The sequence below is a fragment of the Hemiscyllium ocellatum genome, chromosome 11 (assembly GCF_020745735.1).
Source record: "Hemiscyllium ocellatum isolate sHemOce1 chromosome 11, sHemOce1.pat.X.cur, whole genome shotgun sequence".
NCBI lineage: Eukaryota > Metazoa > Chordata > Chondrichthyes > Orectolobiformes > Hemiscylliidae > Hemiscyllium > Hemiscyllium ocellatum.
Window position 1 is genome coordinate 37,896,567 of NC_083411.1, and position 15,439 is coordinate 37,912,005.

Here is a 15,439-nt window from a genome sequence, read left to right on the forward strand (position 1 = left end):
TGATTTACTGACTGCTCCCAACGTTTTCTTTCCTTTGTTCGTCAAATCTGGGCATTATTGGCTGAGCCAGCAGCTATTGTCAGCTTCAATCGCCCTTGTAAAGCTAGTGGAGAGCTTATTTCATTGAATTGCTGCAGTCCATGTCATGTGGGTACACCTAGAGAATTGTTAGAGATGGAATTGAAGGATTTTTACCCAGCAATAGTAAAGGCACACTAATGACATTAGGCGAGAGTCAGTACTACAGATGCTGGAGATTAGAGTCAAGAGTGTGGTGCTGGAAAAGCACAGCCTGTCGGGAAATGGCTATCACATGGAGGGTGCCCAAACTCAGCAGGTTCATTTGAATTCAGTGCTGAGTTCAAAAATACTTCATTTTGTTTATTGAAGTGAGGGCCTTCTTATGCAATATCTGTTACAATTTTTTTAAGCAGTAGAAATGCTCATAAACAATGAATGAGGTTTGTTGAACTGTCAGGCTTTCAAGATCTTTAAGTCCACTGCCCTTTACATTTGAACAAAAGCAACCTGTAAGTCTCTGTGAGTTGAATAACAAATCTCTACTCTGAAACGAAAATAGAAATTGCTGGAGAAGTTCAGCAGATCTGGCAGAATCTGTGGAGAGAAAGCACAGTTAATGTTTTGGGTCCAATGGTCCTCCTTCAGAAATAAATCTGCGCTGACAGTTTCAATTGATGCTTGTCAGCTTAACACTAACTTGTTCTTATTAAAGCACTACCACTGTTTAACAACTTACACAACCCCCCCCCCCCCATTAACACAGTGAGGGGCAGGGAGTGGGGGGGGAAGTGGGGGAGGAATCACATAAATCCGCTGTTTGATTGAATTATCCAATACGTAATGAAATAATTTGTTCTTTTTGGTGTTGAGTAATGAATACAAGTGTTTGTTTCTGTAACAGGGTTAGTACTTGAGGAGATTTAAATATACTAAAAGGATTTTTTTATGAATAAGAGGTTGTTGTATACAGTGGAGTCTGTAATAGATACTCATAATTTTAGTTTATTTCATCTTATTGTGACTTCTGAGATCAACCCAGGCAAATACTGGGCTATTGGGAAGGCTGGCATTGAGAGGATAAGGGCAAAATGCGATGCACTATACAAATCATAAGGGGGGATCACCTGAATTGACACACAGTTGGAATCCTCAGGATGCACAAGAAGGATGGGTGGGCTCCATTATCTTCAATGTTATTTTCTCCAGAGGAATAAAGTGTTGTGGCACCCCAGGCTGAGGATGTCCTGACTGACATCGAATGATGAAAACTGCTGAAGAGAAACCTGCCATATGAGAGGATGGTGGCCATCCTCTCACAGTGGCCATCAGGTTAACAGCTGTGCCAAACTTTCATGCAACTGGTTGCTTCCAAGTAGCTGTATGTGCCATGAAATATTAGCAATGCCACCTATGTGCCCTGAGAAGTGTTAGCTTGTATTTGACGTCTTAATATGTGCACAGTAAAGGACAACGCAGAAATGCCAACACTTGACTTGGTATATAGTTGGCGTTCAAAGACAATGTCAGCTCTGGGCATTCTGAGATATCCAGCACTGGGAAGAATTACTGCGTATGGCACTTGGAAGAATAGGATCGGTGGGTGCCACAATGGTTAGTCCATGGGTAATAAGGTGAATTTGTAAGGATAGCATGAGAAAATTTTCAAGACCACACAAAGAGAAACCAAAATTGCAAGTTTAGGCAATTTGTGGTAAAATTCAGCACCTGACCTGAATTGGAGTGATTGGTTGGGCGATCTGAAGTTGGCAGGATATGAGTGTTGTCTCACAAGTGGTTGGCCATGCCCCCACTAAATGTTCTGAGCTGCAGCCAGTAAAGTGACGCCAACAAGAGTGTCCAGCAACTGCTCGGGTCCCAGTTCTCAAGAGTTGCTGGTTCAATCCAAGGACAGGTAAAATTTAGCTTCCTGTCTGCACTCTCAAAGTAATTTTTAAACAATCCCATGACATTATTTGAGGAAGGCCAAGATGTTCACTCCAAAACCTTTTTGCTCAAACTGAATCTAAAAAACAGACATTCTGGCTTGCAAGGCCTTGCTGTGCTCAAATTGACTGTTGTGTTTCCTATTAAATGTTGTCATTGCTCATTGTCAGTCAAGGTCTTGTGGATGTCCCAATGTTATGGAAGATACATGCAAGTTCAATTTCTTTCTTTCCATTCTTAGTCAATTTTTGTAATGCATTTTTGTCTATATCTTTAATATAAACAGAATACAGGCAGGGACTCATTGAATCCAAGATTTATCTAAAGGACTGCTGATATATATCCTTCATGTACACATTGGTTAAGTAGAGTAGATTTTATTGTAAATTATCTGTCTTACTCTACTTCAAAGCTACAAACATCTATGTCTACTTTAAAACTAATAAATGATATACAATGTCTGAATGGTACCCATTAACCAAGAGACACTGAATTTTTGCATCTCAATTGATTTTCCCACATCCAACAGCAGTACAAAACAGGAAGTTGTAATTTTCCAACAGAGGATAGTGCCCCCCCCCCCCCCACCCCCTCCGCCCCACACAAGCCTGGACAATATTTTGACTGCATATACAGTCTGACACATGCTTTGCTTGTTCTCACTGAGAAGACTATGCACAACTATGACGGCATGGCTACCCAATGGTTAGACTTGTTAGTTAAAGCCCTCTATTGGATTAATTTAGATGCTAATGTTTTAATAGAGGCATTTCTCTTTTGAGATGAAAATGAGTCATCCTACATCCATTGTAATCCCTTACATGCTTTTTTGCTCTTTAATAAAATAAAGGATGAAGATACTTCATGAACCACTGACCTGTGAAACTACAGATAACTGTAGAAAAAAATTACAGAAAAATATTCATTAATACCATTTGACAATTTCCAGTGTTTGCTGAATCAGGCACAATTTGTTGCTTTTAGTAATGTTTATCATATGACAACCATAAATGTTACCTTCACAATATCGCAAATAATTAGGACAGATTGGCTGTAATCTATGAACTGTTTGTTGCTGGGAGTTTCAAACTGAAAGCTGCAAGATTGACATCATTGGTCTGCTAGTTGTGCCATAAATCAATTTATATTTTGTACTTTTGTACATGTTTGGTTACTGAGTGTTCTTTGCAAAAATGTCAGAACAGTTACTCTTCATGGCTGATCATTTTGCTTCTGGCAAATAAAATTAATCTTAGGAAGGTTTCCAGTAAACTGCATGCATTGAGTAATTATGAATGTATTGTAACTGTTATTCTAGTCAGTAAAACCTCTTCTACCTGTTCTGAAGCTGTAAGTTTGCTTTTGCTCTTCTGATAGCAAGAAGAAAGGACTTGGTGATGATCCTATGACAACATTGATATACTTTTCTACTAACTTTGTTTGTATTGTTGCCTAATGTTCAAACAGCTGCAACTTTCAGCAGAGATATCTGGATAATATTCACGATGAAACGCTTGCTTGATCTTATCTTTTCATTATGTTGACAATTGCACTGCCTCGCATCAGCTGAAATTACAAACTTAGAAGTCTGGTGATGGAATCTGGAACATTCCAAAATGTATGCATAAATGCATTGATAATTAAGTCAGAGGAAATTCATTTGTGAAATGTTTATCAATATATTTGATAAAGGAAAAACACCTGAAACATCTAGGAGAGAAGTGATGGCTAGTTAATTTCGAGAGCACTTTTACATTTACTCGAGAGTCAAGGAAGGCCCTGGAAGTAATAAGAAAGATGAATCAAAAGGTTGCATCTTCATAATGACTTAACGTTGTCAAAATATTTCAACATGTTTTGTGAATGAATCATTTGGTGTAGAGTCCACTGCAATGCAAAGGTAAACCTATAGGGATGCAAAACACTTAGGAAAATTTGTTCCTTAGAGTCCAACCAGAATCCTTCAGTTATGTGATAAAAATTTTACTTTAATACATTATTTTGCTGAATAGCCTTTGGTAGTGAATTTGAAATCCATTGTAAATACATCAGTGGAAGTCAATAAACAATCTTCTCGTGAATAATTGATGAGTCTTTCCCTTATTCAGCTCACTGGTCCCCAGATGTCCTTTTGCATGCCAAACATAACAGGATGAAGCAATTCACTCAGGGTGAACTTCTCCAGGTTATAACTGACATATTGTAATAATTTAACAAGGCATAAAAAATAGGAACATGAGTAGGTCACTTAGCCCTTCAACCCTGTATTCAATGATATTATTGTCATTCTGTGACTTATTCTATTTACAAACCAAGTTCCATATCACAAATACTTAGGATTAACAAAAATCTCAGATTTAAAATCAACAACTGGCCAAGCATCATCTACCATTTTCAAAAGAAGGTTTCAGTTTCTGCCATCCTTTACATGAACTTTATTAACTTCATTTCTGAAAGGCCCAACTCTAACTTTTATACTATGTCACTAGTCCTAGACTTCTCAACCAGCGAGAATAGTTTCTGTCTATCTCCCCAATCAGTTCACCTTAATATTTTGAAACCTTACATCAAAATTGCTTCCTACCCTTCTACTTTCTAGGGATTATAATCCTAGTTTGCAATCTCTCCAACAATTATTATGAGCAGCTTAGGGGGGAGAATCAGCTCAGCTCTCTTTAAACCACTCTCAATCATCACAACAAATATTTTAATTCCCCTTGTAGCACGTAGGTATTATATTTAAATAAAAGCATAGTTGTCTACAAAATAATAGAACCAATTACCAATGTTTCCTCAAGTGAAAGAGAGAGGAATTCACACAAATAAACACCGAAAGAGCTGCGGATGCTGGAAATCAGAAACAAAAACTGAGTTGCTCAAAAAGCTCAGCAGCTCTGGCAGCAACTATGGAGAGAAATCAAAGTTAACTTTTCAGGTCCAGTGTACCTTCCTCTGGGGAGATTATCGAGTCACCCTGAGAAAAAGAAATGCTAACATCACACACTTCACACACAGACACACACAGGTACACACACACAGATATACACACACACGATCAGTTTATAAGTAAGAATGTCTGAAACAGACAAGGGTAATTAAGGCTATAGGGGACCCCGATATACAAATGTTTGACTTATGAATGCTCGTACTTATGAACACAATCTACAGAGGTATAATTTTAAAAGCTGAAAATGTGTTGCTGGTTATTTTAAAAGGCTCAATATACGAATATTTCTGTATGTATGAATGGCACCTTTATGTTGTTCTGTATTGTGTTCAGGTTTGCGTACAAATCAACACCCATTTACAACCCGGGGACTGTATGTTTACAAGTCCTTAGAGTCTGTGAGGTATTACAGATAAAGGCTGAGGCTTAATTGTTGACTCAGATTCCAAACAGTTCAAGGAGCTGAATGGTGTATTGCTCTTCATGTGAATGTCAGGAATAATGCTTTTCATTCTTTTTATAATTTATTGATTTTGGAATTACTTTTCTGTTTAGTTATGATTTATGGCTGTTCTACGAATTAAATATTTAATTAAATCACCTCAGAAATCTGCACGAAGAAGCATGTTACCTGAAATGTTACACTGAAAATATAGCACCCAGGAATGACTAAGATGCTATATAGAACACTTTTTTGATGGTGGTTACAGTAATTTGATAGAAAGAAATACTGTTCCATTTAATCTACAAATGTTTTACTTAAAATGTAGAGCTAATTCCCCATTAGAATCGCAATCTTGTTAAACAAGCTGAGTCAAATTTAATCAGTTGTCAGGAACATTGTAGAATGGAATGTACTTGTGATTATCAGAATGCAATTTGGAAACATTCAGCATCTTATGATTCTATATCTGTAACAAAGTGTGGCATCTGAAATGTCTTCATACGACATTTGAAATACAGTGCCTTCACTGAAGAAATACGGTGTTAATGCATTCCTCCTAGATCTCACACATTGCTCACAGTGCATCAGAGGTTTATAGGAATTGGAGGGCATTGCCAAGTGACATTTAGAAATTAATTAATTAATTTAATTAATTATACCAGGGCACTGGCAATGTGGATGTACTTATTTTTATCAGGCAGTAACCATCCTGCCAACAAAGGACAGTGCCTCTTCTCCAAAGTGTCTGTGGCGGTGTAGCTTCTACCACTGATCATTAGACAGGACCTAGACAAAACATAGGCAAAGGAAGATTGCTGGCAGTAAACCATCTTTGCGAATGCATTACTTTTAAAGATAAAGCATGGCCTCAAAATTCAACACTATATCTGAAACTAAGCAGTTTGGTACAATTCAATGGATTGCATTGTGGATAATGTAATAGTCTTCTCAATACTAAAGATAGGCACAAATACTTTTGAAGGCATCTTAATGATAATTACTTCAATTTAACAACAGAAGAAGTTCTTATATGGACAAGATGCAACAGAAAAGTTCAGCTTCCGGGGATGCAGTGGACAATTTCATTCATCACCTGCACAGATACATGGAAACATTGTGAATAAAGAGATTTGGTATCAGAATACATAAGAAACAGAATTGTTGTTGGGATTTTTGATTAAACTTGATCAAATTTCTGACAGTCAAAGAAAGAATTAACATTGAGAGATAAACCTATTCAAAGCATGGAAGCAAAAATTAGAAAAACTCATAGAAAGACCCAGAGGGGAAAGGACCTACATTACGTCAAGACAGCAATAGGCTCTATTCACTTTGGAGGGTACAAACAGTGAAAGGAGCCATGTAACTAACCTGTGCAATTAACAGCCAATCACCCAAAGCTAAAAACCAGTGTCTGTGCCGCTGGATATCAAGGCCCCACAGACACATGCTCAAACTGGATGAGCTATCTCCAGTGGAGAAAGTACCCAAGGCATTTCTGTGGGATCTTGCTGACTAGATGAGCCAGAAGGCACGGAATGTATCTATGTCAATGGTTATCCTGTTTATTTGAAGCTTGACGTAGGACTGTGTGTTTGTGCCCTATCAGACCAGTTACAAGTGGCTGAAGAAGCAGGAAGTACATCCTACAGACATCTATGGTACAGGTGAAATAATCGTCAAATGCATAGGAATGCAACAAGTTACATTTGAATACTACGTGCATAAGAGAATGGAAATGCGTAGATTGTTCACACACATAAATTTTCAGTCTTGAGCCTATCTCTCAACCCCAATGTCATCAGATGAGTTGCTTCAGGAACAAACTGTATTTGATAAACTAGTCAAGGGACAACCGGTAAATGTTTTCATTTAGTTTCCAAGACTCAGGAAAAACTCAATCAGTAGAAAGAATCCAATGAGTTTTCTTGTATTGGTATAAGAGAGCTATTAACATGAATAATGTAGAGGAAATCACAGACTTGACAGGACTGGTGGAAATTTTCAATCCTCTTAACAGAACCCCATCAATGGCAGTGACAGAGAGCACGCTGAGTCAAAATAATCTTTCAGTAACACATCTGAAAGATGAAAACGTTTGCCAGTCAAGCAAACACAGCAAGGCCAAGTGAAGATGACCAGTCTGTTCCACAATTCCAGGGAAATAAGCTGCACATGACTCCATGGAAAACAGATCAACTGATTCAGGAGACAGTCAAAAACAGGAAACTGCCTGATGTAAGCATCCAGGATGCTGCTAATAAAAAGGGTAGTCAGTTCAGTCCTCCTCAACCAGGCACTTGGAGTATCCACCTGAAACCAAAATAACTTAGGGATTCTCACCTGAAACCTGGTCATAACATAACCATTAAAAGGCTTTTGGGAAAAGTACGGAGATATGGAGATTGTGCTTTGTTGTCAAGGTGCCAGGAGGATTGTTATCTGTATGGCATTCCAACAAACCATTGCAATGTGTCTGTTGTGGCTCAGTGAGTAACAACTTTGTCACTGAACCGCAAGGATTCTGAGTTTAAGTCTCACTTCAGGGCTTGGACATTAAATTCAAGTCTGCCATTCCGGTTCATTAATGAGGGAGAATATACAGTTGGTGATGTTGGACAGCATTCAATGTCCCCACATATCAAATTTGGAGATCCTAAATCTTGGGGAAGGCCTCATCCTTGCCAGATAAATACCTCTGATGTGCTCTTACTTTTGGCTGGCTTTCTTTAATGGAGTCATTTAGCCAACAGGCAAGGCCACTATCGTGAACTTTAGATTTCAGTGGTAATTATCAAATCGGAAGTGCCAACTCGGTAGATATAAAAGATTCCACGATACTATTTTGAAGATGAATAGGGTAAGGGATGATCCCCAGGTGCCCTGGATAATATTTATCCCTCAACCAACATCACAAAAAATAGATGATTTGCATTACATTGCTATTTCTGGAAACTAGCTTCAGTGTTCAACTTTACAATAATGATTACATTTCAAAAGTACTTCATTTGCACTAAAGGCAGTTTGATGTTTCCAGTGGTCATGAAAAGTGCTATATAAATGCAGACCTTTCTTTATTCCCTCCAGCGGACAGCAATATGATACACCAGGCATTGCATTGCATGTACTTGCTGCGGGGTCAGCGAAGTTGTCAAGGAAAGAAAGCATATTTTAAAGCATCAGGTAAAGCCAGGTCACTCGACTGCACCATGCATCCAAAGTACTAGCTTGGAATGTATGCCTGTAGATCGATTCACAACTACTGTTTGTCCATGTCAAACCTCCATACATCCTTACAGCTCTTTCACAATATCTCAAGAACACCATGCTTCACAGCGCACAGATTCATGCTGCAAATTACAATTGAAAAACTTGTTATATTAACTTTTCAAAATGTTATTCTTTCATAGTATGTCAGTGTCACTGGCTAGACTAGCAATTATTGCTCATCCTTAAATGCCCAGGAAAGATAGTGGTGAGCCGTCATCTTGAATGATTGCAGCCAGTGTGGTATAGGTACATATACTGTTGAGACAAGACTTTTGGGACAAATGTTACTTGCCATTTATCTGTCTAAGCCTAAGGCTTCTGACATCAAACACTATAATACAACCCAATACAGTCCCTTACAGGTACCCATAATGGATACAGCTGGGAACATGTGCACACTTCCTTATGTCACTTTGAGAGTGCATCATTGATTGCAAACAAAAGGGCACACATTACAAGAAAACAAACTAAAATGAAGGAAGGCATAGTAATCAGAATCCCTCTGCTTTCTTGAAGAAGGTAGCCATTAATATTTCTGCATGTAAGAGCAGAGAGCCTGTAGATGAAGGTGAATCTCAAACCTCCACAAATCCCTCAACTTCATGAACACAAAATGATTCGTCCCAAAAAATCAATATAAAAATGCTTGAAACCTTTCTCAGTAGGGATATTAACCTTTTCTAAATGTTGCTTATATTGGCCTGGCACCTTTCAGCGTCATTATCAACATCTTGAAAATGTTAATGCCGTACTGGGAAAACTAGTCATTGAAAGAACTGGATGGAAGCAAGTTGTGCTACATCATTACCACCGCTCAGCCAGCTCACCCCCTCAAAGGCACCTTGTTGCTATTTTCTACCACCAGCTTTGTGTTCTTAATTAAAACTATTTTTCATAGGTTTCAAAACCCTATATTGTGATTACACCAGATGTAGGAACAGTTTTGAATGGATTGATGTAAGCACCAATGCACAGAATAAATAAACACTTAAATTATCCCAATATATTTTTTCACATTTAACAAATAATTTCCATAATTTCTTCCAGAATCACAGCATTTGTAATCGAATCCTGCAATGCTCGAGCAGAACCCCATCGCCTGTCAGTAGATATATGGAGTCCCCAATTGAAACTATTTTCTACTTTTTCCTGTTTCTCTGAATTTTAACTGCTGAGTCTAGGAGAGGAGTATTAGCAATTAGTTATTTCTGCTGGCACATAGCACTGGCTGTTTCAAAACTCAACCTTCTCCATCTGGTCTACATTAACCTCAGCCATTAGTTGCTGTGTCTCATAAGTATCCGATCAGTGTTACAATTTTTCAGACTTGTTATACAAAAATCTCTCTGCCAGCTAGAAGCCTCTGATTTATCTACTACAATCTGAAATGTCTTCATTTTAATACAAATAGTTACTCAGAGCATAGTCAAACAAGCCAGCTTGAAATAAATGTGTGCCAACCAGATTAATTACAATAGCAATCTTTGTTTCCATACAATTTGCAAGTTCATGTTTAAGGATTTGTAAAGGCATAAAGCAGCTCACCACCACTTCACCAGGGCAACTAGAGATGGGCAATAAATGCTGGCTCAGTCAGGGACACTAACATCCTGTGAGTGAACAATTTTTTAAATGGATTGCTTTAAAATCGAGCAAATATAGTTTTTATTTCTTTTTACCATCTCAACACCCCGAAACACCTAATTCACATAAAAATGTTAACTTGCAGCATTTATAGTCGGAAGGCAGAGTAGTCCACAAGTTCTGCAAAAGCACATTACATACATACATGGGGCGGCACGGTGGCACAGTGGTTAGCACTGCTGCCCGGGTTTTAGATTAGATTAGATTAGCCTTACAGTGTGGAAACAGGCCCTTCGGCCCAACAAGTCCACACCGACCCACCGAAGCGCAACCCACCCATACCCCTACCTAACACTACGGACAATTTAGCATGGCCAATTCACCTGACCCGCACATCTTTGGAATGTGGGAGGAAACCGGAGCACCCGGAGGAAACCCACGCAGACAGTCGCCTGAGTCGGGAATTGAACCCGGGGTCTCAGGCGCTGTGAGGCAGGGTTCAATTCCTACCTCAGGCAACTGACTGTGTGGAGTTTGCACATTCTCCCAGTGTCTGCGAGGGTTTCCTCCAGATGCTTTGGTTTCCTCCCACAACCCAAAAATGTGCAGTAAGGTGAATTGGCCATGATAAACCCCCTGTAGTGTTAGGGGGGAATGGGTCTGGGTGGGTTGCGCTTCAATGGGTCGGTGTGGACTTGTTGGGCCAAAGGGCCTGTTTCCACAGTGTAAGTAATCTAAACATTCAACTAACATTCAACTTCACTGTTTGAAGGTTGTTGCCAGGGTAAATTGCATAGTATGGAGATGCATATGCCAGCAAAAAGGAAATCCATCCAGACCATGGGTGTCCATTCTCTATTGAACAACAGTAACGATAGAACCGAGGCTATTTGGAAATTGGACTGAGAAGTGAGATAGCGATAGAAAAGGAAATGGGAATTGGTCAATGCTACAGCACATTTTAAAATAACTAAAGTAATTAAAGTAACTAAGGTTCTTGAAATGGGATTAATAAGAATTTTAAGAGGTGTTTAAAAATTTGGACAGAATAGTGACTCGATGACATTCATTCAGTCATGAAATTTGTATTAAAGCAAATGAAAACTAGCTTGACAAAAGCATCTTTAATCTTTAATCTGTTGTTATCCTACTTGAAATGAGTTTGAAGTCTTTCGATTCAGTTGCTCAGCACAAAATTGATCCTAATTCAGTATAAGGTAACAATCTGAACTCATCAGGATACAGAAGCCAAGTGTGGGAAATAGAGAAACAGCCCATTGTGCAATGGCAAGCATACTTTTGATTTTGGAGGAGAAAGTGAGGACTGCAGATGCTGGAGATCAGAGCTGAAAAATGTGTTGCTGGTAAAGTGCAGCAGGTCAGGCAGCATCCAAAGAGCAGGAGAATCGATGTTTCGGGCATGAGCCCTTCTTCAGGATTCCTGAAGAAGGGCTCATGCCCGAAATGTCGATTCTCCTGTCTTTGAATGCTGCCTGACCTGCTGTGCTTTTCCAGCAACACATTTTTCAGCTCATACTTTTGATATTGGGCTATCAAGAAGAATTATTGGGGCTGAGTAGTAAGAGCTTTATTCTGCATTTAACTGTGGGATAATGACCTAACAGCATCTGGCTTGAAATTCCTTCAGCAACACTAATATTTCTCACCTTCATCAGCATAAAATTCACAAAAAGGACATTAAAAGTAAGTGTTTTTATTGGCACCAACAATTGAATTCATGTCTGTGCCAATGACGAGGAATACATCTTTTTATTGGGAAGGTAGATTTTCTCACACTTCCTAATGATAAGAAAATATCATCACAAAATACAGCTGCTATACTCTGAAGAATTAGAGGTCACTTTTTGTTTGTTAGTCTGAAACTTCATAAATAAAAGATCTAAAGGCAAGTTGTATTTCCTCCATTGAATAAGCAACTAGAGACTCAGAAAATACTTGTGAGTTCAAAAGGTTCTGACACATGCAAGACATGTTGAAGAAGAAAGAACAGATGTTTCAATCCTGATTTATTATAAACTTGGGATTTCTTTTGGACAAAATAACAACAGAAAATAAAAAGAATGAAACACGAGAATTGTTTGGATACATAGCAAGGTCATGGAAATAGACTGAAGAGCACTATTCCAATATATAACCAAGTTACGTGTTAGGTAAGAAAATTTTACTCTGCTCAAAGGTTTAATATATCAATGCACTAGGCAGTGTGAAAGCCTTTCATTAAAGACATGTTTGCACTAAGTTAACTGGGTCTCTAGACAGGGCAATGATTGAGATGAAGTCAGAATTAGAACCTCAGGACCTTTAAGCCACAGATGGAACGAATCTGCCAATGATCCAAATCCTTGTCTAGTGATTCCAGTGAGAATGCAATGGCTATGTGAGTACTCAGTCAAAGCAGACTTAACACAGCTGTGCATAGCTTGCGGACTGTCACTGATTTAATTTGACTTGTGAAGAATGACAAACTTCCAGAGGAATGTTACTACCAATGCAACTGTGCCTCAAGAAAAAAAATCACCACTTAAAGTGTAGGATGAGATCAGTTATTTAATATATGAAAGCTTAATCTTCTAGTACCCTCACGTTTCCTGGCTGCATCCAACCAAACAGTTAACACTCATGAAATTTTTTACACCACTTGCATGCCAAGCAAGTTATTCAAAACATTTATCACTTGTCCTAAGTTTAAATTCCTATCCCCTAGTCCTACATGGGTTTAATATATCACATCAATTTGGGTTTACCTTAACTGTATGGGAATTATTTTTGGTATGTGGATGACATTTCACCTAGGCATTTCTGGAGAGCTTGAGTTCTCTAACTATTTTCCCATCACTCCATCTTACATTTACTATTATTTCTACTGCTCTGTGTTTTTTCTGACATTTATGTATATTTTTTTCTGGAGTGATGAACAGACTAAATGTAAAACTCTATAAAAATAGTCTAACTTTGTAAAATCTTAGCATAATTTCTATGCAGCTTGTTAATTGTATCAATTAAGACAGAAGTAATACAGGATGAAGGACATTGTTTGGATGGTTACTTGAGCACATATAAAGAGATATTCACTGAGTTGGAATAGAGTGGAATCAGGAGATATATACTTGCAATGTTTCAGTCTGTGAATGAATTTATTTCAAGTAAAAACTGGATCTGGTTTCTACTTTCACCATTGGTTATCAGGAATATAACAGAGCTTGGCTATTGCTCAGGTTTTACATCCGAGCAAAGCACCTGCGTTTTTAGTTGCTTTCTCATATGCTGTTATACTACTGTTGAAGCAGACATCTAATTCAGTTTGATTAATTGTATTGCTGAAGGTATAACGTAAGGTAGACAATGTAAGAGCAAAGAAAAAGAAAATCAAAATTAAGCCACAATACTCTGGCTTTAAGAGCTGTATTTTGTCCTTTGTTTGGAGAGGTTTTGAGACAGAGGTATAGAGATGTCTATTTGAAGCCAATAAAGTAAACAGTTTGTGAGGCCTAGGGTTTGTTTTAAAAGTTGGAGCAAAAGAAGCAGCCTGAATGGGTGGGGTCAGGCTCATACAGAAACAGGACTTGAGTTTAGCTTTCAGTAATTTGGGGTATTTAAGTTGGCTGTGGAACCTGTTACATCTCTCTCAGCTGTAACAAAAAGCTGGAGTTCTCTCAGCTGCCAGAATCACATGTGAGACAATCTGTTTTATTGATGTTCCTTTGCCAAAGGTGTGTTTATAGGACATTACTAGATTCAAACCATTGCTGTGTAGTAGTTAATTAATTTATTATTCTGTTAAATTTTCCAATAGAGTTAAAGTTAGACCAATTCTTCTTTTTTTTTGTTTGTATTTTAACTTTAGGATAAGAATAAAGTGTGTTTTACTTAAAGCCGGGTACCATAACCAATCAAATTACATCTGGAACATAGCACATTACACTTGTCTTTAAATTAGAAACATTCATAATAATTAATAAAAGGATCTAGGCTATCTCTTTGTTGTATTTGAAGGGGGTTTGGCCTGTTTGATAACATACGAGAGGGCAGTAATATGAAGAATCTACCTGTAAATTTATTTATGGACATGGTATCAGGTTGGTTATTTTGAGAATACCACTATTGGCACAAATTCTGAAGATCATGACTTGAAACCTCTTTGTGACTGAAACCAAAATTGAGGCAGAAACTCCAGTACAACACTGCAGAATTAGAGTTGATTCTTCTCCAATTTTATGTTAATCTGAAATCCTGTTAAATCTATTAAATCCATTTTTCATAGTACAGTGATAGATTATTGATTCACATAAAGTTAGGTTTATAAGTCTTCCATATGCTATATAAAACAGATTGAACAACATAAATGTTGAGATTATGTTTTGATACGTCAGACTCCCGGAACCTTAATTACAAGAACAGTGGAATAAAAACAGTAAGGGGGTTTTTAAGATGTTCTGTGAACAGTTGTTTCTTGAAATGTTTTCCTTAAATGTTTGCTGGCTATTGATTTTATTATTGTATGTGAGCTGTTGCTGTGGTAATCTATGTGTAAAACATGAAACATCTCACAGCGTCAGGGACCTGGGTTCGAATGCATCTTTGGGCAACTGTCTGTGTGGAGTCTATACATTCTTCCTGTGTCTGTGATTTTCTTTTGGGTACTCCGGTTTCCTCCCACAGTCCAAAGATTTGCAAGTTAGGTGCATTAGCTATGCCAAATTGCCCATAGAGTTCAGGGTTGGTTAGGTGGATTACTCAAGGGAAAATGTAGAGTAGTGGGGGAATGGATCTGGGTGGGATACTCTTTGGATGGTCAGCGTGGATGAGAATTTATTGTTAATATATCATGTTTTTGTTAAAGGGAGCTTTTACTGATGAAATATGAATCTAAGCAAAGGCAATATTTTCAATAGGCAGCACCCACAAGCCTTTGGAATAGAGACTTCCAAAATACATAACTACCTGAGTAAAGAAATTGTTCTGACTCTCAGTCTGACCAATCTCTTATCTTGACACTAACCCTGTATCATAGACCCCTTAGTAAGAGGAAACCATCTCTTAATGTCTATCCTATCAAGCTTCTTCAGAATATTGTATTTTTGATGAGTTCACCTCTCAACCTTCTAAACCCCAGAGAGTTACACCCAATTTAGTTTAAAATAACTCCACAGAGCCCAGTATCCCATCAATAATTCACCCTTTATTTACACATTGAGAATCCTTGACGC

General features: G+C 38.1%; 1 protein-coding gene across 2 annotated transcripts in view; it reads right to left on the reverse strand.

Annotated features, from left to right (window-relative positions):
- Nucleotides 1–15,439, reverse strand: part of arhgap20b (Rho GTPase activating protein 20b) — a 114,532-nt gene that overhangs the window by 79,511 nt on the left and 19,582 nt on the right. The gene's annotated exons all lie outside the window — the stretch shown is intronic.